At 45.6% G+C, this 23,210-nt stretch overlaps 1 protein-coding gene across 1 annotated transcript in view; it reads left to right on the forward strand.

The window, feature by feature from the left end:
* Nucleotides 1-706: 706 nt before the first annotated feature.
* The window catches only part of LOC134341653 (oocyte zinc finger protein XlCOF6-like), a 92,568-nt gene continuing 70,064 nt past the window's right edge, over nt 707-23,210 (forward strand). The window contains exons 1-2 of the mRNA XM_063039559.1: nt 707-733; nt 2,496-2,663. The gene's annotated coding sequence lies outside the window, so the exon portion shown is untranslated. The remainder of the gene's footprint in view (nt 734-2,495; nt 2,664-23,210) is intronic.

Genomic DNA, 23,210 nt, shown 5'->3' on the forward strand with positions numbered 1-23,210 from the left:
ACATTGGTTGTGGGAAAATCCCGGATTGCACTACCCAGTGTGAGATGCGGGGACAATGTGTGAGACTCTCAGGGTCGGTAAGTGGCAGATTCAGCTGTGTGACTCTGTGAGGTTGGGTCCTGGGATATCACAGTTTTTGATCCAGGTAAAATGGACCCGGGGATTGAGCTGCTTGGGCTTATGAGGTGTTGAGAGAGTATTCCTGGTCTGGGATCAGATGTTTGTTTCTGGAGTTCCTTTGGAAGCAATGACTGCTAATCTGAGGAGAGGATGAGCTCCCATTCCATCCTCACAGGGAGAGGCTATGAGGAAATGGGCTGTTCCGTGTTTACAACAGTAGAAATAGACCCGTGAGTTTGGTGTTCAAACTGTGTTTTTGGAAATCCTCCCCCTCACTGTCACTTGTCTGTCACTCCGTGGAAATCAAGCAGAAACTCAAGTTGCTGGAGATCTGCACTGAAAAGTGAAAATTTTTGAGGTCTGATATGTACTCCTAGGGGGTGGACTGTCACTTTAAGATGCCGAGAGAAATGAGTCTGACTTTTGGGACACTTTTGGATTTCTACTGTCTGCAGAATTGCTGGGTTGCTATGGTGAGTAGCTCGTGTTATGGTTTCTCTGCAGCGTGTTTACTTTTTTCAAGGGCATTTACAGACACAGAGAAACATCTGCTCAGAGTCAAGTTGGATTCGGTCAGTGAGGTCCTGGTTTAAACTTTCAGTAGCCCAAAGGGGTGAGATGAGATCAATCCGGAGTATTGATAATTGACTCTCACAAGTGCTGCAAATGGAAGTTTGCAGAATAGAGAGGAGAGGAAGGTTTGAAACAGAAGAAACCGAGTGACAAAGACGTCACTGTTTGGACTCTGTCTCCAAGTAGCTCATAAGGGGTGAGTTTGAGTTCCATTCGAGTACGAAGGTGTGACTGTCACGTATTTAATCCACCAGAGTGGGTTCTCTGGTGAGGGGAGTACCTTTGTGAATACCACGTGTGTGTTACCCTTGTCTGGGTGTGGTAGTTCACTGAATAAAGGCACTCCTGTGGTAAATCACTGTTGGAGTTGTTTCGTATGTCGTGGAAATGGATAAGTGGCTATCACGTTGTGTGTTTGGGGTAACCTTGTGAAATCTACCGGTGTGTCGACCCTTGCCTGGGTGGTGGTTCCCTTGAAATGGGTTCCCTTTGTGATAAGCTACTGTTGAAGATAATCCGTACGCGAATTTGGTTTGAGTATCCTGTGGCCACCACTTTGGGATGACCCATAGCTGAATTCGGGTGTGGAATCACCTGTGTTGAAAGGATATTCGTTGAAGATCACTGTCGGTGGTACTTCGTGCGTGGAGTGAAACAACTTCGGAGATAAAACCTACTCTGCTGTTGTTATCTTGTACTGTTATTGTGGAATCTGTGGAATGTCGATGTAATTGCCTTCTCACAATATTCGCCTTTTGGGTCGCAAATATCTCTCATTAATTAACCTGAGCATTGAACTGAACTGTCTTACCTTCCATCGTAAGACTGTACCTTTTACCACCTAAGTTTGAAGAAGTTTGGGTTTTATATTTACACACCTATACATATGCAGAAACTTTGCTAACCTGTTTGCTTTATCTCGTTTTTATATCACTGTATTGCGTCGTTACTAATAAAAAAAAATAGAGCTTATTCACAGCAGAACCAGACTCCAGGTGTGTTCCATTCCTGCTGGTTCCTTAAACCCGTTTCGGGATATGTAACAAGTCATTCAGACGAAACGTTATTAACCTGAGTTGTAAAGTTTGTTCTTTTCCCCACAGCTGTTCTTTACCTGCTGAGAGTTTTTGGTAATTCCAGTTTATTTTTATTACATTCACCCTGCAATGGTTTATATTTGCTGAAATGGACCTGATTTAACCTGGAAATGGAAATGGCTCGTCCTGTGATTGTAGAACAGTAACGAAAGCACAAAATTTCCCTGCAAATTATCGTGATACCAATTTGTTATTCCTGGAAATGTTGCTAACAAGGTTTACAAGGATAATCTCAGGAGTGATCAGATTTATGTATGAGGAGCATTTGATGTTTTCGGACCTATGCTCGATGGAGTTCAGAGGGACGGTGCGGTTGGTGGAGGGATGTATGGTTAAGTAAACCTACTGAATGCTGAAAAGCCTGGATACAGTGGACATGGAGAGGATGTTTCCATTAGACGGAGAGTCTATGATCTAACAGCATAGTCTCAGAATAAAGATGCTTCCCTTTAAAACTGAGATAAGAAAATTTTTTGGCTAAAAGATGTCTGATCTGTGGAATTTGTTGCCGCAGAGGTTGGCTGAGGCTGCCATTTGGGTATATTTGTGAAAGAGATTAATATATTCATGATTGCTAAGTAGCTTTAGGGTTACAGGAGGAAGGCAGAAATATATTTCAGTGAGTTTTGTTCTTAGCAACATTAAGCAGAAATGTTTGGTTCTCCTTTCTATTGTTAATGTGCTTAATTATCTTTCATGTTAAAGTTAGACCTGCGGTGAGAGATTTATTGGAAGAAAAACCCCAACTGGAAGCAAACCACGACTGAAGACGAGGGAACAGCAACAAGTGAACCAGCCCGAGGATTGAGAGCATCAACTGGAGAGAACCCATCTGACTCGGAGATTCCAGTGATTCAGTCAGGGGAAAGTTTGGTGAGTCTCATTTACTTAACACTGGTCCTTTAGATATTACATACCTGTACAAAGGAAGGTAGGAATGTCCCCGGAAGAACCAGCTATGCCTCTGGCAGATCTAGTTGCAATCACTCCAGGTCTGGTAATGTGCTTCCAGCAGCCCAGCCCTTTAAAACCACTCCCATTCTGTGGAAGTGGAATCTGGATAAAGTCACTCAGAGACCGTATAAGTAGAAACACTTTATTCCATGCACCCGGGACTTACTCAGTTAGTCATTCAAACAGGAACAGTCTATGACTGTTCTTGCTCAATCCACTAAATGACTAACAATTCCCCTGGCACCACACATATATCTGTCCAGATACCCCCCACACAAGATAGGCTGGAGTCAAAGTAATTTACTACATTACAGCCCCTAAAGACAAATTACAAAATAGTCATAATGGCTTTCACACATAGAACAGACTGAAGCTGTCCTATCTCTATGCATGAGTGCACAAGGAGATAAGCATCCTGAAACCCCAGCTAGTGACCCTCAAGAAGAAATATGGCTCAGCGTGGCTTAGCACATCTGTTGATCAACAGCAGTTGTTTTCTGAAAAAAACAGGCTGCTATTGTTTGACGAAATGTTAACCCACTACATGATCACTACATTTCACCGCTTTCCAAATGTGCTGTTATCACATCCTTGATAACTGACTCCAGCAGTTTCCCCACCACCGACGTTAGGCTAACCAGTCTATAATTCCCCGGTTTCTCTCTCCCTTCTTTTTTAAAAAGTGGGGTTACATTAGCCACCCTCCAATCCTCAGGAACTAGTCCAGAATCTAACGAGTTTTGAAAAATTATCACTAATGCATCCACTATTTCTTGGGCCACTTCCTTAAGCACTCTAGGATGCAGACCATCTGGCCCTAGTGATTTATCTACCTTCAATCCCTTCAATTTACCTAGCACCACTTCCCTACTAACATGTATTTCCCTCAGATCCTCCATCTCCCTAGACCCTCGGTCCCCGACTATTTCTGGAAGATTATTTATGTCCTCCTTAGTGAAGACAGAACCAAAATAGTTATTCAGTTGGTCTGCCATGTTCATCATCTGTTCATCATCAGCAGTTTCTTTCATGAAAACAAGCTGCTATCGTTTAATGAAGTGTTAACCCTTTTACATACTTTATCATTCCCTCCATTTGATCATTACATGATCAGAAAAGCAGTAAATTTTACAGAGAAAGCAACCGAGTATAGCATTGACTCATCAGTGGGTAAAAGCAGCGTACAACAGTAATTATTACAATGATATGTACAACTCTTGGGTCATAATGCAATATCATGTCCCACATATTAGCAAAAAGGCCTTTGAAGACCACCATTTCGATCCTTCGGTGAACCCGTGTAAATCCTGCCCTACTTTCTTGATGCTGTCAATCTCCTTGGCAGTGTGCTCGGAGAGGGATGTAATGTTAGTAGACTCATCAGGGATATAGGTGCAGCATTCTGTGTCAATAGCACAGGTTCCCCCTTTATTGGCCAGCATAAAATCTAAAGCCATACGATTGTGTATGACTGTTTGCCGGATTGCAATCATTTCAGTGGATATTTCTGTTACTTGGGCCTGTGTTTCTGTCAGGGCCCCTGCAGTATTGCGGCCAGCTCCTCAAGTGCTGTAGCCAAATTGATTATCTCTCGTGAATTCCTGGCTACTCCATAGGAGAGAAAAGTGATCATCCAAAATCGCTCAGTCTCAGTTATTCCTCTCCGCTGCTGGGCACCTGCAAGTATGGCCAGGATGCATGTTTCCCAGTATAGGAAGTTCTGTTTGGTGGGGGCCTGAGATACCATCCCTCAAAACACTGACAGCCACAGTCATCTCTGACTGAACCACAGTTCCTCACCTCACTTCCCCGGGTGTTATTTGAGAAAGCCCAGGCTGAGAGTTCCTCACTCTGGGTGTGCGGGAATAATGACATTGGAATCATAGTTTTACCATGCTGCAGAATTTCGGCACAAACCCAGCAGGCCCCTAGTTCTACCTGTTTGGCATAGGTGTGACAGAGAGACAGAAAGGTGTTAACACGGGGGCCCCCAGATTCTGGGGTGAGCCCTCTCAAAGACATAAACACGAACACCAATATGAACCAAAACATTCTCCTTTAGCCCGAGAGAGTCCTTCTACTCAGTTCCTTCAGTAATACGTTTGTTGTCTGTTCGATGTATCCACCGAGATTCCCCCTTCAGTTTCACAGGTGGGAGTGGTCAGTAACACCTGATGTGGTCCTCTCCACTGAGGTCCGAGTTTTCCTCAATCCCAGTTCTTTATCAGGACAAAATTCCCAGGTTCTATAGTGGGATAGTTCTGGTGAGGCCACACTTGGAGTACTGTTTCCATTTCTGGTCGCTTCACTATAGGAAGGATGTGGAAGCATTGGAAAGGGTACAGAGCAGATTTACCAGGATGCTGACTGGTTTAGAAAGTATACATTATGATCAGAGATTAAGGGAGCTAGGGCTTTACTCTTTGGAGAGTAGGAGGATGAGAGAAGACATGATAGAGGTATACAAGATATTAAGAGGAACAGATAGAGTGGACAGCCAGCGCCTCTTCCCCAGGGCACCAGTGTGCAGTACAAGAGGACATGGCTTTAAGGTAAGGGGTGGTAAGTTTAAGGGGAATATTAGAGGAAAGTTTTTCACTCAGAGAGTGGTTGGTGTATGGAATGCACTGCCTGTGTCAGTGGTGGAGGCAGATACACTAGTGAAATTGAAGAGACTACTAGACAGGTATATGGAGGAATTTAAGGTGGGCGTTATATGAGAGGCAGGGTTTAAGGGTCGGCACAACATTGTGGGTCGAAGGGCCTGTACTGTGCTGTACTATTCTATGTTCTATGTTCTATAGTCACTCCTCTCTGCCGGGTACTTCTCTTCCTTGTAAGTCTGTCATACCTGTGAATGTAATACTTCGAAAATTTTGGTTAGTTGACATATATATTTCCCCACCTCTGCATATCCAATTCTGCTGGTAGACTTTCTGGGAGCAATGGTACACAAGGTCTTGGTCCCCAGGGTGTCCTCATGGGCCGTCCATAAATCATTTCAGCTGGTGTCAACCCTGTTTTCCCCTGTGGGGTAACTCTCATGTGGAATAGGGCTAACGGTAGGACCTTCAACCAAGTGAGCCCAGTCTCTGCTGTTAGTTTGGCCAGTTTACTCTTCAGAGTGCCATTGGTATTGGCATTGCTATTGCCATTGATTTGGTTTTTCAATTCTGCCTTCCATTTCCGCCCATCATCAGTTGACAGAATCATGCAGCAGAGACCGAATAAATCCTGCGGGGTCGCATTAAACATTTGTATAGTACTGCGGACATACAGAGCAAACTGTGCTGGTTTTTCTGTTCTATCTGGGGTCTGATTCAAGATCATTATCATTGCTTGCAGCCTCCAGGGTGCATACACAGGAATCACTGAGGGCTGTCCCTCCTCCTTCTCATGGATTGGACAGCGTTCGGGTGGGCATTTGTCTTTGTGGAGCCATTACCTCTGGAGTTTTATTGGATTCTTCCCTCCCTGTCTTGGAATAATCCTCACTATTTCCTTTCTGGATTTCAGGGCATAGAGAGCCTCCCCTTCCCTGTCGCCGCTGTTTTACCCGGCCCACTCCTGAACATGGTCACTGTCCTCAAACAGGGTCGGTTTGCAGACATGGGTTCGTGATCACTTGTTTCCCTATCAGTTCCAACTTTAGACTGACGTTCCTGCCCTTCTCTCCTATCTAGGCCGGCCTTGGTTTGCTTGCGTTGTTTTTCCTGCTCTCGTTTACGGTGCCCATCCACCCATTCACACTCCACTTTCAGCATCTCCCAACCTTTGGCGTTCCTTCTACAGTACATACCTCTATCCCAATCTCACACGCATTATTCCTCCAACTTGCTAATAATATACTGGTCCACTTTACATCTGACTTTTCCTTCCATACCCTTTTCAACAATTTCCTCTTCTTTCTACAATTCTTTTTCCATATCAAATTTACCGCTTGTTCCCATGAGGTAATATCCCACCACAGTCTGCTTAGCACTCCCTACATTGGGATCCTGTTCGTGACTCCAAATTTGGCGAGTCGGGTGAAGGAAAACCCAAGGCATTCTTCAATTATGTGAAGAAATAAAGGGTGACAGGAGTGAAGGTAGGACCGATTGGAGATAAAGGTGGGAAGATGTGCCTGAAGGCTGTGGAAGTGAGCGAGGTCCTCAATGAATACTTCTCTTCGGTATTCACCAATGAGAGGGAACTTGATGATGGTGAGGACAATATGAGTGAGGTTGATGTTCTGGAGCATGTTGATATTAAGGGAGAGAAGGTGTTGGAGTTGTTAAAATACATTAGGACGTATAAGTCCCCGGGGCCTGACGGAATATTCCCCAGGCTGCTCCATGAGGCGAGGGAAAAGATCGCTGAGCCTCTGGCTAGGATCTTTATGTCCTCGTTGTCCACGGGAATGGTCCAGGAGGATTGGAAGGAGGCGAATGTTGTCCCCTTGTTCAAAAAAGGTAGCAGGGATAGTCCGGGTAATGATAGACTAGTGAGCCTTACGTCTGTGGTGGGAAAGCTGTTGGAAAAGATCCTTAGAGATAGGATTTCTGGGCATTTAGAGAATCATGGTCTGATCAGGGACAGTCAGCATGGCTTTGTGGAGGGCAGATCGTGTCTAACAAGCCTGATAGAGTTCTTTGAGGAGGTGACCAGGCATATAGATGAGGGTACTGCAGTGGATGTGATCTATATGGATTTTAGTAAGGCATTTGACAAGGTTCCACATGGGAGGCTTATTCAGAAAGTTAGAAGGCATAGGATCCAGGGAAGTTTGGCCAGGTGGATTCAGAATTGGCTTGCCTGCAGAAGGCAGAGGGTCGTGGTGGAGGGAGTACATTCAGATTGGAGGATTGCGACTAGTGGTGTCCCACAAGGATCTGTTCTGGGACCTCTACTTTTCGTGATTTTTATTAACGACCTGGATGTAGGGGTAGATGGGTGGGTTGGCAAGTTTGCAGACGACACAAAGGTTGGTGGTGTTGTAGATAGTGCAGAGGATTGTCAAAAATTGCAGACAAACATTGATAGGATGCATAAGTGAGCTGAAAAGTGGCAAATGGAGTTCAACCCGGAGAAGTGTGAGGTGGTACACTTTGGAAGGAAAAACTCCAAGGCAGAGTACAAAGTAAATGACAGGATAGTAAGTGGAGGAGCAGAGGGATCTGGGGGTACATGTCCACAGATCCCTGAAATTTGTCTCACAGTGGATAGGGTAGTTAAGAAAACTTATGGGATTTTAGCTTTCATAAGTCGAGGGATAGAGTGTAAGAGTCGCAATGTAATGATGCAGCTCTATAAAACTCTGGTTAGGCCACACTTGGAGTGCTATGTCCAGTTCTGGTCACCTCACTACAGGAAGGATGTGGAAGTATTGGAAAGGGTACGGAGGAGATTTACCAGGATGCTGCCTGGTTTAGAGAGTATGCATTATGATCAGAAATTATGTGAGCTAGGGCTTTACTCTTTGGAGAGAAGGAGGATGAGAGGAGAGATGATGGAGGTGTACAAGATAATAAGAGGAATAGGTAGAGTGTATAGCCAGCGCCTCTTCCCCAGGGCACCACTGCTCAATACAAGAGGCCATGGCTTTAAGGTAAGGGGTGGGAAGTTCAGCGGGGATATTAGAGGAAGGTTTTTTTACTCAGAGAGTGGTTAATGCGTGGAATGCACTGCCTGAGTCAGTGGTGGAGGCAGATACACTAGTGAAGATTAAGAGACTACTAGACAGGTATACGGAGGAACTTACGGTGGGGACTTATATGGGAGGCAGGGTTTGAGGGTCAGCACAACATTGTGGGCTGATGGGCCTGTACTGTGCTGACTATTCTATATTCTATGTTAAATTCAGCGCTGATGATAGCTCCCTGTTATATTTTGACTCCTCATAATAAAACAGACTATTCTATGTTCTATGTTCTATGTTAAAGTTGAATCTGATTAAAACTCGGGAGACCACCTGGTTATCGTCATCACAGTTTATTGCACATTCTCCTGCAGGAGTTGGAGACCCAGTTGTCAAAGGGAAGGCATGTAAGCACTGCCACCATCTGACAAGTGGACTGACTTAGTCAGGTTACAGCCGTATATATGTATATAGTATGCCCCATACATGACTATTGGATGATGTTATTAAAACTGTTACGCCCACCAAGTCTGTTGGTGCAAAACTTAATTAATTAGATAAGAGAGTTGGCTAAGTCAAGGTTTTAATTACAGATGGATGTACTTTATCAGTCATTCCCTTTGCAAGGCCCTGATTTACTTACAGACAGATGTTCATTCCTGTTCTTAACTGTGAGTCCTCCTCCCTTTACTGAAACGACGGTACAATGTATAATGTTATCAACTAATGAGGGTACAATGTATAATGTTATCGGCTCTCACTGTCTCTCTCTGCAAGCCGCAGAGAACTGGTAATGAGCCTGTCTAAGCTAACCGCTGAAGACAGAGTTTACTTCAGTTCAAAAATTCCTATTCAGTCCCAATTATTCTTTTAGCCAGGTTACATAGGTTGAAAATGATTTTATAAAATATGTTCTCAATTCCTCAGGAGGGTTCAGGTGAAATATTTATCTACAAAACAGAAACTGGTGTTATCTGTGTGTACTGTGGCGATGCAAAAGTTGCTGTAGAATTTACAAGTGGGAAGAAGTGGAGTGATACTTGGAAATTTGACGTTTTGCAGCGTAATTTAGCAAGCAAACCACACATGGACAATGTGCAAAAGCTCTGTTGAGAAAATCCTTCATTACTCATTACAGGCCTGCAACATAGGTTGTGTGAGAGTGTAGATGAACTCGATCGAACCCAGAGGAGATCAAAGTTCTTATCGACAGTAATTTGCTAGCTGTTAAAATGAATACCTCTCTATATAAAATTCACTGTGCCCATTTTGTCACTGGGTTAAAAATATGTACAGTACAAGGTTTATATGTACACTGGATATTACTAATAAGAGGGGACAAAACCCCAAGGGAGGGAGGAGAAGATGGCGGTGAGACGCAGCGCGCGTGGCCTCTCCGGTGAATGGTATCGGTGTTAGTTATTAGGATGCCATGCGCAATTCTGATTTGATGGAGACAGACGTGAGAAGCACAGAGGAACATCTGGAGAAACTTCTGAAATGCCCGGTTCATTGCCGCTGCTACTGTGCGATCGAGAATCTCCAGAGGGGAAGGCCCCAAATCCTCGGATTTGCCTGTTTCTGGCGGCCGGGGCTGGGGTCGAAGCGTTCGGCAGAGATGTCGCTCGGTGCTCAGTGTCGGAGGGTTGGTCGGAGGCTCGAAGTTTTCGAATGGACTCAGAGTCGGACTGTGGTCGGATGCTTCCAGGATGCTGCATCACTGGAAGCTCATGGCAGGGAAAGTTTTCTTCCTTCTACCATCTGCGTGAGATGATGGGACTTTCGAGAGACTTTGAGACTTTTTTTTTTTACCGTGCCCATGGTCTGTTCTTTATCAAGTTACGGTATTGCTTTGCACTGTTGTAACTATATGTTTTTAATTATGTGGTTTTTTTGTCAGTTTTTCAGTCTTGGTCTGTCCTGTGTTTCTGTGATAACACACTGGAGGAACATTTTATCATTTCTTAATGCATGCATTACTAAATGACAATAAAAGAGGACTGCGTGTTCTCATAATCTAATCTAATCTAACATTGGTGGGACGGTGGGGAGACCTCCAGTGTCCCTGATGCCCTCACCTACAAGATGTACATCCAGCTGCAGCTTGTAACCCTGCACTTTAAGGAGTTGGAACTTGAAATCGACGAATTCCGGATCATCCAGGGGATGGAGGGGGTGATAGATATGACATGAAGAGAGGTGAGTTACACCCAAGGTGCAGGACACAGGAAACTGGGTGAGAGTCAGCAAGGGAAATGAGATTAAATATTGATCGCAGAGTACTCTTGTGGCAATCCCACACTACAACAGCTGGACCACTTTAGAAAATGTTGGCGGGGGGGGCGGGGGGGGAATTACCTGGCAGAGGAAAGTCAAAGGGGTGAAAGGGGATTCATTCGTGACGGGAACAGAACAAAAGAGGACTAATATCCTAGTGGTAAGGCTTGCTAGTGCTAGTGTGGCGGGAGAGGGTGATGTGGTTAAAATAATTTGTAGAGGGAATGGGAGCCAGAGTGACAGAACAGATAGTGCAGAGGGTGATATGAATTGAATTGACTTTATTACATACATCCTTCATATACATGAGAAGTAGAAATATTTAAGCAACGTCTCTGTCTAAATGTACAATGTGTAATTTATTATAAATAGTTTGTACATAGAACAGTCAATATAACACAGAAATGCAGTTCTATCAGCATGAATTAATCAGTCTGATGGCCTGGTAGAAGATGATGTCCTAGAGCCTGTTGGTCCTTTTGCTGTGGTGCGGTTTCCTGGATGGTAGCAGCAGGATCACTTTGTGGTTGTGGTGAATTGGGTCCCCAATATCCTTTAGGCCCTTTTTACACACATGTCTCTGTAAATGTTCTGAATAGTGGGAAGTTCACATTTACAGATATGCTGGACTGTCCGCACCACTCTCTGCAGGTTCCTGCGATTATGGGATGTACAGTTCCCATACCAGGCACTAATGCAGCCAGTCAGGACGCTCTCAATTGTGTCCTTCTCGAAAGTTCTTTGGATTTGGGGCCCCATCCCAAACATCTTCAGACACCTGAGGTGAAAAAAGAGCTGTTGTGCTTTTTTACAACACAGCTGGTATGCACCGACCACGTGAGGTCCACGGTGATGTTTATGCCGAGGAACTTAAATCTGTTCACCCTCTCAACCCCAGATCCATTGATGTCAATAGGGGTTAGCCTGTCTCCATTCCTCTTGTCGTCCACAATTAGCTCCTTTGTTTTTGTGACAATGAGGGAAAGGTTGTTTTCTTGACACCAGTCAGATGTTGTTCAGACCTCAGATAGAGTCAGCAGTCAAATGATTGAGCATGGTGCGATGAATGTGCTGAGCTGAGTATATCACAATGCAAGAAGCATCGTAGGAAAGCCAGATGAGCTCAGGACAGGGAATTATGATATTATAGCCATTATTGGGACTTGGTTGTACCCAACGGTCTGAGGGATTTAGAGAAATAAATTTGTAGAAAGATCACGGACCGTGCCAAGAAATAAAGGTTGATTCAGTAAGTGAGTTAACTTTCCATATGTTGACTGGGACTCCCGTACCGTAAAAGGACTAGATTGGGTAGAGTTTGTCAAATGTGTCCTTAATCAGTACGTAGAATTCCCGACGTTGAAGTGTGCAATAAACTGTTGGGATCTGGTGACAGAAATTACACAGATACCTGAAGGTTGCCTCACAGGTGGAGAGGGTAGTTAAGAAAGCTTATGGGGTGTTAGCTTTCATAAGTCGAGGGATAGAGTTTAAGAGTCGCGATGTAATGAGGTAGCTCTATAAAACTCTGGTTAGGCCACACTTGGAGTATTGTGTCCAGTTCTGGTCGCCTCACTATAGGGAGGATGTGAAAGCATTGGAAAGGGTACAGAGGAGATTTACCAGGATGCTGCCTCGTTTAGAGAGTATGCATTATGATCAGTGATTAAGGGAGCTAGGGCATTACACTCTGGAGAGAAGGAGAATGAAAGGAGACATGATAGAGGTATACAAGATTTTAAGAGGAACAGATAGAGTGGATAGCCAGCTCCTCTTCCCCAGGGCACCACTGCTCAATGCAAGAGGACATGGCTTTAAAGTAAGGGGTGGGAAGTTCAAGGGGGATATTAGAGGAAGGTTTTTTACTCAGACAGTGGTTGGTGCGTGGAATGTACTGCCTGGGTCATTGGTGGAGGCAGATACACTAGTGAAATTTAAGAGACTAGTAGACAGGTATATGGAGGAATTTAAGGTGGGGGTGGGGTTATATGGGAGGCAGGTTTAAGGGTCAGCATAACATTGTGGGCCGAAGAGCCTGTACTGTGCTATACTGTTCTATTTTCTATGTTCTATAATGGCATGAGATTCAAAGTAAATATGGGAAAAGGGGGGTCTGGACCATTGGTTGTGATTCTAAATTGGAGAAAGGTTAAATTTGATGGTATCAGAAAGGATCTGACACTTGTGGTTTGGGACAGGTTGTTTTCTGACAAAGGAGAACTTGGTCAGTGGGAGGCCTTCAGAAGTGAAATGTTGAGGGTGTCTAGTTTGTATGTGCCTGCCAAAATAAAAGTTGAAAGTTAACTGGTGCAGGGTATATTGGTTTTCAAGAGATATTGAGACTCCGGATATTTTGCTCCTCTAAATGCCTCAGACTGTTGAATGCGACCAAGACTCATTAATGCTACAATATCATGATTCCACGCTCTGAGATCATCTGACTTTTTTTTTCAGTCATCTTCTGTTGGTTTCTAAAAGCTTCCCAATAGTTTTTGCTCATTATTTGCCCTCTCTTTGGCTTTTATGTTGGCTTTGGCTTCTTATTTCAGCCACGGTTGTGTCCTCCTGCCTTTCCAATGCTTCCACTTCTTTGGGATGTATCAATCACTCAGCTCTTGAATTGCTCCCAGATACTCCAGCCATTGCTGCTCCGTTGTTACTCCGACCGTTTCCCTTCCAAACAAGTCTGGCCAGCTTCTCAGTCATAGAAACATGGAGAAGTTCAGTAAGGAAACAGGCTATTTGGCCCATCTAGTCAATGCGAAAAAAAAACATTTAAGCTGTCTAATGCACCAATCTGCATCGTGACCATCACCCTCCATACCCCAACCATCCAGACCTCTATCTGAACTTCTTTGAAACGGTGAAGCTGATCTCATATTCACCACTTGTGCTGGCATCTCATTCCACACTCTCATGACCATTGCAGTGAAGAGCTTTTCCACATGTTCCCGTTAAATTTGCACCTTCCCCACTTACCCATGACCTCTGGTTGTCATCTCACCCAACCTCAGTGGAAAAAGCTGCTTGCATTTACCCTATCTATACCCTCATAATTGTGTATACTTCTAACAAATCCTCAAAGCAATTACCTTGTATATGTTTAGAGTTTTGTTTTTACGTGTATAAGATGATGAGGGGCATTGATCGTGTGGATAGCCAGAGGTTTTCTCCCAGGGCTGAAATGGCTAACACGAGGTGGCATAGTTTTAAGGTGCTTGGAAAGAGATATCGAGGGGATGGCAGGGGTAAGTTTTTTTACACCGAGAGTGGTAGGTGCGTCGAATGCACTGTCAGCTATTTGTGTGAGAGTGTTTCAGTAACTGTGGGGCCAGGAACTCATGCAGCTCAGTGGGCACAGAGAATAATACCAATGGAGAGAGTCAGACTGCGCCAGGTCACAGATTGGAGATGGCAGAAATGCCCCATTCTTATAGAGACAGGAAGAGCATCAGAGAGCTTGATGGTCATTCCAGATACCAGCACTGTGTCCAGTTCGGAGGCTTCTCTCTCCAACTTGCGTTGAACTTCATGTAACAGTGTGATGTCAGATCACACCTTGACAACTCAAGTGATATCAGCTGAAATGTTGTCCGACACCCACTGATGGATTTTGTAAATGTTTTTACAGGTTAAAAATGACAAGAAATTTATCTACGGGAATCTCGAACACAACATGGATAATGAAATAGGCTTTCAAAGCTTGAAGAGAGATTTAGGCCAGTTAGAAGAGTGGGCTGAAAGATGGCAGATGGAGTTTAATGCTGAAAAATGTGAGGTGCTACATTTTGGTAGGACTAATCAAAATAGAAACATAGAAACATAGAAAATAGGTGCAGGAGTAGGCCATTCGGCCCTTCGAGCCTGCACTGCCATTCAGTACGATCATGGCTGATCATCCAACTCAGAACCCTGTACCAGCCTTCCCTCCATACCCCCGATCCCTTTAGCCACAAGGGCCATATCTAACTCCCTCTTAAATATAACCAATGAACTGGCCTCAACTGTTTCCTGTGGCAGAGAATTCCACAGATTTACCACTCTCTGTGTGAAGAAGTTTTTCCTCATCTCCGTCCTAAAAGGCTTCCTCAAATTGTGACCCCTCATTCTGGACTTCGCCAACATCGGGAACAATCGTCCTGCATCTAGCCTGTCCAATCCTTTTAGGATTTTATACGTTTCAATAAGATCCCCCCTCAATCTTCTAAATTCCAACGAGTACAAGCCTTGTCAATCCAGTCTTTCATCATATGAAAGACCTGCCATCCCAGGAATCAATCTGATGAACCTTCTTTGTACTCCCTCTATGGCAAGAATGTCTTTCCTCAGATTAGGGGACCAAAACTGCACACAATACTCCAGGTGTGGTCTCACCAAGGCCTTGTACAACTGCAGTAGTACATCCCTGCTCCTGTACTCGAATCCTCTCGCTATAAATGCCAGCATACCATTCGCCTTTTTCACCGCCTGCTGTACCTACATGCCCACTTTCAATGACTGGTGTATAATGACACCCAGGTCTCGTTGCACCTCCCCTTTTCCTAATTTTTAAAATGGGACATAAGTGCTAAATGGTAGGGCATTGAAGAATGCAGTAGAACAGAGGGATCCAGGAAAAATGCTGCATAGTTCCCAGAAGGTGGAATCTCATGTGGATAGGGTGGTGAAGAAAGCTTTTGGTATTCTGACCTTTATTAATCAGAGCATTGAGTATAGGAGCTGGGATGTAATGTTGAAATTGTATAAGGCCAAATTTGGAGTATTGTGTACAGTTCTGTTCACCGAATTATAGGAAAGATGTCAATAAAATTGAGAGAGTACAGAGGAGGTTTACTAAAATGTTGCCTGGGTTTCATCTCCTAAGTTACAGAGAAAGGTTGAACAAGTTAGGTCTTTATTCTTTGGAGCGTAGAAGATTGAGCGGGGGCTTGATAGAGGTATTTAAAATTATGAAGGAGATAGATAGAGTTGACGTGGATAGGCTTTTTTCCATTGAGAATGGGGGAGATTCAAGCAAGAGGACATGAGTTGAGAGTTAAAGGGCAAAAGTTTAGGGGTAACATGAGAGGGAGCTTCTTTTCGCAGAGTGGTAGCTGTGTGGAACGAGGTTCCAGCAGAAGTGGTTGAGGCAGGATCGATGTTGTCGTTTAAAGTTAAATTGGATATATATATGCACAGGAAAGGAATGGAGGGTTATAGATTAGATGCAGGTCGGTGGGACTAGGTGAGAGTAAGAGTTCGGCACGGACTAGAAGGGTCGATATGGCCTGTTTCCGTGCTGTAATTATTATATGGTTACATGGTTAACATGTCAGTTTTGCTGTCCCTGTCCAGATATTTAAGAAGTGGAACATGGGATTCACTCAATCATCCTTCCTGCTCAGACTGTGGGGAGGCATTCACTCGATCATCTGACTGACTGGCAAATCTGTCATTTTACACAGGGGAGAGGCCGTTCATCTGCTCAGACAGAAGGGGTAGATTCACTCGGTCATCTCAACTGAAGGTACATCAGCAAATTCACACTGGGACAAGGCCATTCACCTGTTCTGTGTGTGAGAAGGGATTCAGTCGGTCTTCCCACCTGTGGACACACCAGTCAGTTCACACTGGGCAGAGGCTGGTCATTTGCTGAATTTGTGGGGAAGGATTCATTCAGTCATCTGACCTAATGGCTCACCAGCGTGTTCACACTGGAGACCGGCTGTTCAGCTGCTTGGACTGTGGGAAGGGATTCATTAAATCATATCAACTGAAGATACATCAGCGAGTTCACACCGGAGAGAGACCATTCACCTGCCCAGACTGTGGGAAAGGATTCACTTTACTATCTCAACTGCAAACACACCAGTCAGTTCACACCGGGGAGAGACCGTTCACCTGCTCAATCTGTGGGAAGACATTCACCCAGTCATCCCACCTACAGAGACACCGGCCAATTCACACAGGGGAGAGGCCGTTCACCTGCTCAGTCTGTGGGAAGACATTCACTCAGTCATCCCGCCTACAGAGACACCGGTCAATTCACACAGGGGAGAAGCTGTTCACCTGATCAGACTGTGGGAAGACCTTCACTCAATCATCCAGCCTACTGAAACACCAGCGAGTTCACACTGGGGAGAGGCGGTTCACCTTCTGTGAATGTGGGAAGTGATTCACTCAGTAATCTAACCTTGTGACATAGTACTGGGTTCACACTGGGCAGAAAGTTTCAATAAGCTCCATGCTGAATATTTCTCCATCACCGTTGCTGAATGCTATTTCGAGAGTGACTGTCGGTGCTGAACTCTGCAATTATTGCTGCTGCTCACCACACACAGTTCTGCACCCTGGTCACTGGGCATGAGAGGAGTTTCTTCTACTGCACATTCACCTTTAATGGGACTGGAGTTTAATATTCTGGATCTGAGACAAATAAAACAGTTCATTTTAAACTCTGTCTCTGGTACTGAGTGAATTGATGTAAGGGAGTTTCGTCTCTTATGTTACTGCGGAGGCTCATTAAAATGGCTTCTTTGTTATGTTATAATCGGAAATGCTTCTATGTTATGTTATGTTAAATGCTGAGAAAGTCTCTATCTAGACATTTGCTTGGGTTAATACAGAAAGCAGGGTGCAAGTCTCCTTTGTCCACGCCACCGACGTTGTCCAAGGGAAGGGCATTAGGACACATACAGCTTGGCACCGGTGTCGTCGCAGAGCAATGTCTGGTTCAGTGCCTTGCTCATGGACACACACACGCTGCCTCAGACAAGGCTCGAACCAGCGACCTTCAGATCACGAGACGAACGCCTTAACCACTTGGCCACGCGCCAGCAGACTTACCCTATACGACCCACAAAATATTGAACACCTTGATCAAATCTCCTGTCATTCTCCTACGATCCAGGGAATGAAGTGATAACCTATTCAAGCTATCATAACTCTGTCCTTACGTACCGTTTTTTTAATGTTAAATTTAAAATGGCTTCTTTGTTATGTTACACTGGAAATGCTTCTTTGTTATGTTAAACGCTGAGAAAGTCCTTCCCGCTAGTAGTTTGTTTTGTATTATTTATTGGTATGAGGACGAATGAACCAATTGGGATAGTTGTTATCATTTGGGTGTATCTGGAAGATTTGTATGCGCGGGGTTTTGGGACAGAAGTCAAGAGAGAGAGAGACAGAGAATGGACCAGGTGCTGTGAGTCCGCTAACGGGGTCAGACCCCGAGCGGGGCTTTCGGCGAGGAGGGGAGACGGAGACGGACTCATGTGGAGCGTCTGGTCGACCACCGGTGTTGGTCCCAGGCGGCCAGTCGAGGCGGTCCGAGGTGTCACTGGGTGAAGAAGAAGGGTCCAGAGGTCCGACTGTTTGTGCACGAAGAGATTGAACTTTGATAAGTGTGGCGCCTTTTATTTTCCTTTTATATTTTATTCTCTATTAATTATATAGTTCCAGTAATATCTATAAACTGTAAATCATTTAATCGTATCTGGTGTATTGTCTGTTATTTGGGCGGGGTGGGGTACATCACACTGCATCCACACAAACTAATTACACAGTTTGCTGGGGCCGAGGGCTGTTTCCCTAGATGACAGCGAGCCGAGCGACCCTGAGGCTGGCCAGGGTGGCTACCTTTATAACACACCTAGTGTACAGTAGAGAGTCAACTCAGGACGGCTGGACCCTGCCAGTGATAATGTTCCTTGACAGTTTGTTTAAATCCTTCCCTGTTGTTCATCTCTCGCTGTCCCTGTGGTGATAGATTCCAATCAGTCACCACTCTGTGGGTGAAGAGGTTTCCCTTGAATTTTCTGCAGACTGAAGAAGTCGAGCTGACTGCAGTTCTGTCTGAGATATTCTTTAATCTCTGGGCTGAGGAAGAATGAAGTTGGTCGTTAACTTCCTTATTGACGGCTCATTTCCACATTGTGGGTCATTTTCCCTGCTTCTAAAGGCTTGTTAGAAAACACCACTGTCCTTTAAAGACTGAAAGCAGATTGCGAAGCCATCAGTTGGATATTCAATGGAGCAGGGTCAGAAACCAAAGGCGGGTCTGAACAGGGCAGAGTTTGGGGCTCTGGGCGATGGTCGGGGTAAGAACGTATGATGAGGAGAAGGGAATCAGCAGCGGGTCGTGGCAACGAATGACAGAGTAGCAACATTTGGAAGCTGATTGACAGATAAAATAATTTGTTTGTCTGACTGATGACGCAAATAATACCTGTTGTGAGGTGCTTCATGTTTCGAGGAATCAGGTGTGTTGGGATGGTTATATCTATTGAGGGAGTAGTTCCTTCTTGTTTATCCTGTAATATTATATCCGAATGGTTATTATGGTTTGTCCTATCTGAAATAATGTATTGATTATCATACTAGATTGAATACAGTGTAGGGAACTGTATAGTCAGGCACTTTGGGAAAAGAAATAAAAGTGGCAGATATAATACAGTGTAGGGACTGTGGGTCTGCAGTTAGGTACTCGGGTTCCCTCGGCATAATGTTGCACAAACATTATTCGCAAAACACTCCGATACAATATGGGTTTCATTTTGTTGCAGGCAAATATGCCATGTTGGAACTACAAGTAAAGTAAATCCCCTCAGTGGTAGAGAAACGCTCAAACACCCCTCGCCATCTGTGAAAACTCTTCCGAGCCCTAAAGCACTACTTATTTCTATAAACCCTTCCGACCCCTACAGCACTCGCCATCTCTGCAGATCCCTCCACCATCCACCCGGGTGCGTTCAGTGACAGCTGACCCGAGAAAGACACTGCCCGTGGCGGATGGCAGGGATCATAAAACACCCTCACGCTTTTTGTTTATAAACCTACCGATTTGCACGGATATCTTGACTAAACCTCCTTCCACCTTGCCTCCTGTGAAAAAAGCTATTTCTTTTCCTCAGTTCCTTCATCTCCACCACATTTGTTGCCAGGATGAGGTTTTCCTTTCCAGATCGTCAGAGTTGTCCTGCTTCTTCAAAGAATACAGTTTCCCTTTCACCACCATTGATGCCAATCTCACACCTAATTGCTCCATTTCCCGAAAATTCACCTTCACTCCATATCCCAGTCACCTCCACAACTTCTCTTGTCTGCAACAATCAAGCTCATCTTTTACTGAACCCCACCCCAACTCCCTGCTTTCCATAGGGATTTCCTTGTCCACTCGTCTCCCCCCACTGATCTATTTCCTGGAACGTAACCTTGCAAAGCGAGGGAAGTTCTACACCTTCCTACTTACCTCCCCCGTCGGCTCGATTCAGCCTTCCAGGTCAGGCAGCACATCACCTGCGGGTCTGTCGGGTTCATCTACCGTATCCGGCACTTCCAGTGCGACCTTCTGAACCTCAGTGAGACCCGATGTAGATTGGAAAACCTCCTTGTCAAGGACATTCGTTCCGTCCGCAATGAAACGTATTTCCCAGTGGCCAGTCCACTCTCGCTTCCCATTCCAACATGCCGGATCATTGTTGGACTGACGCGATGACAGCACTCCCAGGTTGGAGGAGCAGCACCTCGTAATACATCTGTGTAGCTTCCAACCTGACAGCATGAACATCGATATCCTTAACTTCTACTCCACATTTTTTTCCACCCACACCCCACCCTCTCTGTTCTGTCTCCCTCTTACCTCCTCTCTTGCCCATTGCCGATCATCTCCCTCTGATGCCTCCTTTCCATCCTTTTCTCCCATGGTCCGCTCTCGCCTCCTCTCAGATTCTTTATTTTCAGCCCTTTGTATTTTCCGCCTACCACCTCACTCCTTCTCACTTCATCTCCCCCCTCCCCACCCACTCACCTTCACTCTTATCTGGCTTCACCTATCACCTGCCTGCTTGTAATCCTTCTCCTCCGCCCAACATCTTACTCCGCATACCCCACCCCTTCCATTTCCGAGGAAGAGTCTTAGCAAGAAAGTTCTGCTATGCTTCCCCCCGCCCCCCACTCTCTAGAAGCTATCTGACCTCCTGAGTTCCTCCAACATTTTGTGTATGTTACTCTGCATCTCCAGCATCTCATTGGGTCAGAGTGCAGAGACTACATCGGGTCTCACTAATGTGGAGGAGGCCATACCGGGAGAACAGAAAATAGCAGATGACCCCGACTGACACGAAGCTGAAGAGTTGCCTCACACAGAAGGACTGTCTGGGACCCTGACTAGTGGTGAGGAGAGTAGTTTGGGGCAGGTTTAGTATTTCAGCCACTTGCGGGGTTGGCTTCCAGCTCCCTCCACCCCTCCGTATCTCTGCAAACATCTCCCTATTATGGACAACACTGCCACTTGGTGGCGATTTGCCACAATAATAGGCCCTCGTGATTTCTTCATTCTTCTGCAAACGGATGCATTTTTTGCCGATTTGGTCTTGAATGTCCCCAGAATCTGTTCCGTTTTCTCAGACCGAAAAGGGTCTGGCGGTGACGAGCGCGGGAATATGGTGGAAACTGAAAATAAATGGTAGGATGAGCTGAAGGATCGGTAGGAGTGCAGTCGCGAGGTATGGTTTTCCTGGGCTGTGATTTTCTCGGGCTCGAAACCAGATTTACTCTCCCCGCTGCCACGTTCTACAATAATCATTGGTTCTGTAGAGTCAAGATCGAAAACATTGCGACGGCCTCCGAGAAGAGCTTAGATATGTTGTTTGTTAATTCGTTGAATAATTGACGTGAGTGGATATTTCGCTACGCTGATGAACTGCTCTCTGAACTTGAACTGAGTTACCCCATAAATAAACGTGTTTCTGCAACAGCTTAATATCACCAGTCTGTCTCCGGTGTGTTGAAAACTGTATTCAGAATCGTTGTAATTATTTTGATCCAGTCCGGCGATGGTGTTATAAAGGAATTCGGCAACATTCACCGGCCACAGGATGACGAACCTCCCGGAGATGGTGAGAAGTCAGATCACAGACCTCCTCCTGCTCTCCATCTCCGGGTCACTGCGGTTATCCGTCTTGCTCTGACCCCTCAGCCCCTTACGGACGCGTCCAGTCACGAAAATGTGTCTGACTGTCAGAGCGTTGAACAGCAGCATTAAAACGAACGGGAGTAATGGCGTCAGGACGGGAGAAAGCCGGTCATATCCCACCCACCCGGGATCCGTATAGTAGTCCGGTATTTCAATACAGTCCCGGGGTATATTGTCAATCACTTTCACAGGACGATATATAAAGAATTCGGGCATATTACTAAAAGAGAGCAGAACGCCGGTTGTTGTCAGAACCACAGCCGCAGTTTTCCCGGCGCAATATTTTATTTTCCACTCCTGGCAACAAATGGAGAAAAACTGATCAAATGTAAAAGTGCCGGTGAACCAGACAGAACTTTCTGTGACTGCCTCTCCCAGGACAGAGATCACACTGCACACGGGGGTGATGTCCAGGAAACTCCCGGGGAAGTAATAATAACCGACCCGCCACAATATCACCGCAAACACGATGGTCAGTCGATCCGCCGCTGCCGTGGCCACCAGGTAGCGAGTGGTGAGGGTGGAGAGGCCGCACTTTCCCCGGGACAGGATCACCATTGCCACTAAATTCACTGGAAACAACAGAGAGAGCGAGTGAGTTACTGTCTGTCCGCTCCGTGGGTCCCGGGGCAGGGAGATGCTGGAAATGGAGAGCAGCTCATTCCCGGAGGTTTAAAACGCGGAAGGCGGGGATCGCCGGCGCCTCAAAGGTGCCGATGCCGGGAGAAACGTTACGGTCCGGGGCGCTGCACGGAGAGCAGGGTTCGGGAAGGATGCCGGGAACGCTTTGGAAAATCAGTGTAAATCTCTGTCCATCAGGTTTCTGAATGATATGCAAAGCAGAGAAAGCCTCAGCAACTTTCTCAGCGACAGTGATTCCCGCGATCCGGTCACATCTGTTCACACCGTCCGGTACCGCTCAGCCCCGCTGTCTCCGACTTTGTCCACGGACAGTTTCCAAAGCCCGTTGCAGATTTACTTCCCCCGTTCGCAGGCATCGATCTCCCCCTCGGCTTCCGCCCTCTCGGGCCCGGCTCGGCTGGCTTATTTTAAATTCTGCACCTACTCTTCGCCGCGGTTCCTTCACACTCTGTCAGGGGATCGGATCAGAAACTTCCCGTGTTGGTTTTATTTAATATTCTCCCTGACCCGCTCCGAATTACTGCGGCGTTACTCTAAATGCTCCGGTGTTGATTGTCACGGAGAGGAGTGTCGCCTGTAACTTACCCCGTCTGACCTGTATCGGACCCCGCTGTGTCGGCTCTGAACTCTGGCTTCACTCCATCGATATCAGGGCGTGGAAACAAACCCTGGGAAACAAAAACCCACAGACACCCCTATTTAATTTTTCCAAACTCCCGAAACCTTCGGGATCTAATACACGGTCGGTGTCATTTTCAGGATATAAATTTACATTTTTTGTCAGTAACAGATTGGGGAATGTTGATTTGGTCCCTCAGCCAAACTGTTGACACAGTTTGGGAACAACTGGGCTCCAGGCACCGGTCCCTACAACACCGACTGGGACATCTTGCAGGCCTATGAAGGGTCTTATACTTCCAGTGGCCACACATTTTAATTCCACGTCCCATTCCCATTCTGATATGTCTATCCA

This window comes from Mobula hypostoma, unplaced genomic scaffold (genome assembly GCF_963921235.1).
Source record: "Mobula hypostoma unplaced genomic scaffold, sMobHyp1.1 scaffold_36, whole genome shotgun sequence".
Classification (NCBI taxonomy): Eukaryota; Metazoa; Chordata; class Chondrichthyes; order Myliobatiformes; family Myliobatidae; genus Mobula; species Mobula hypostoma.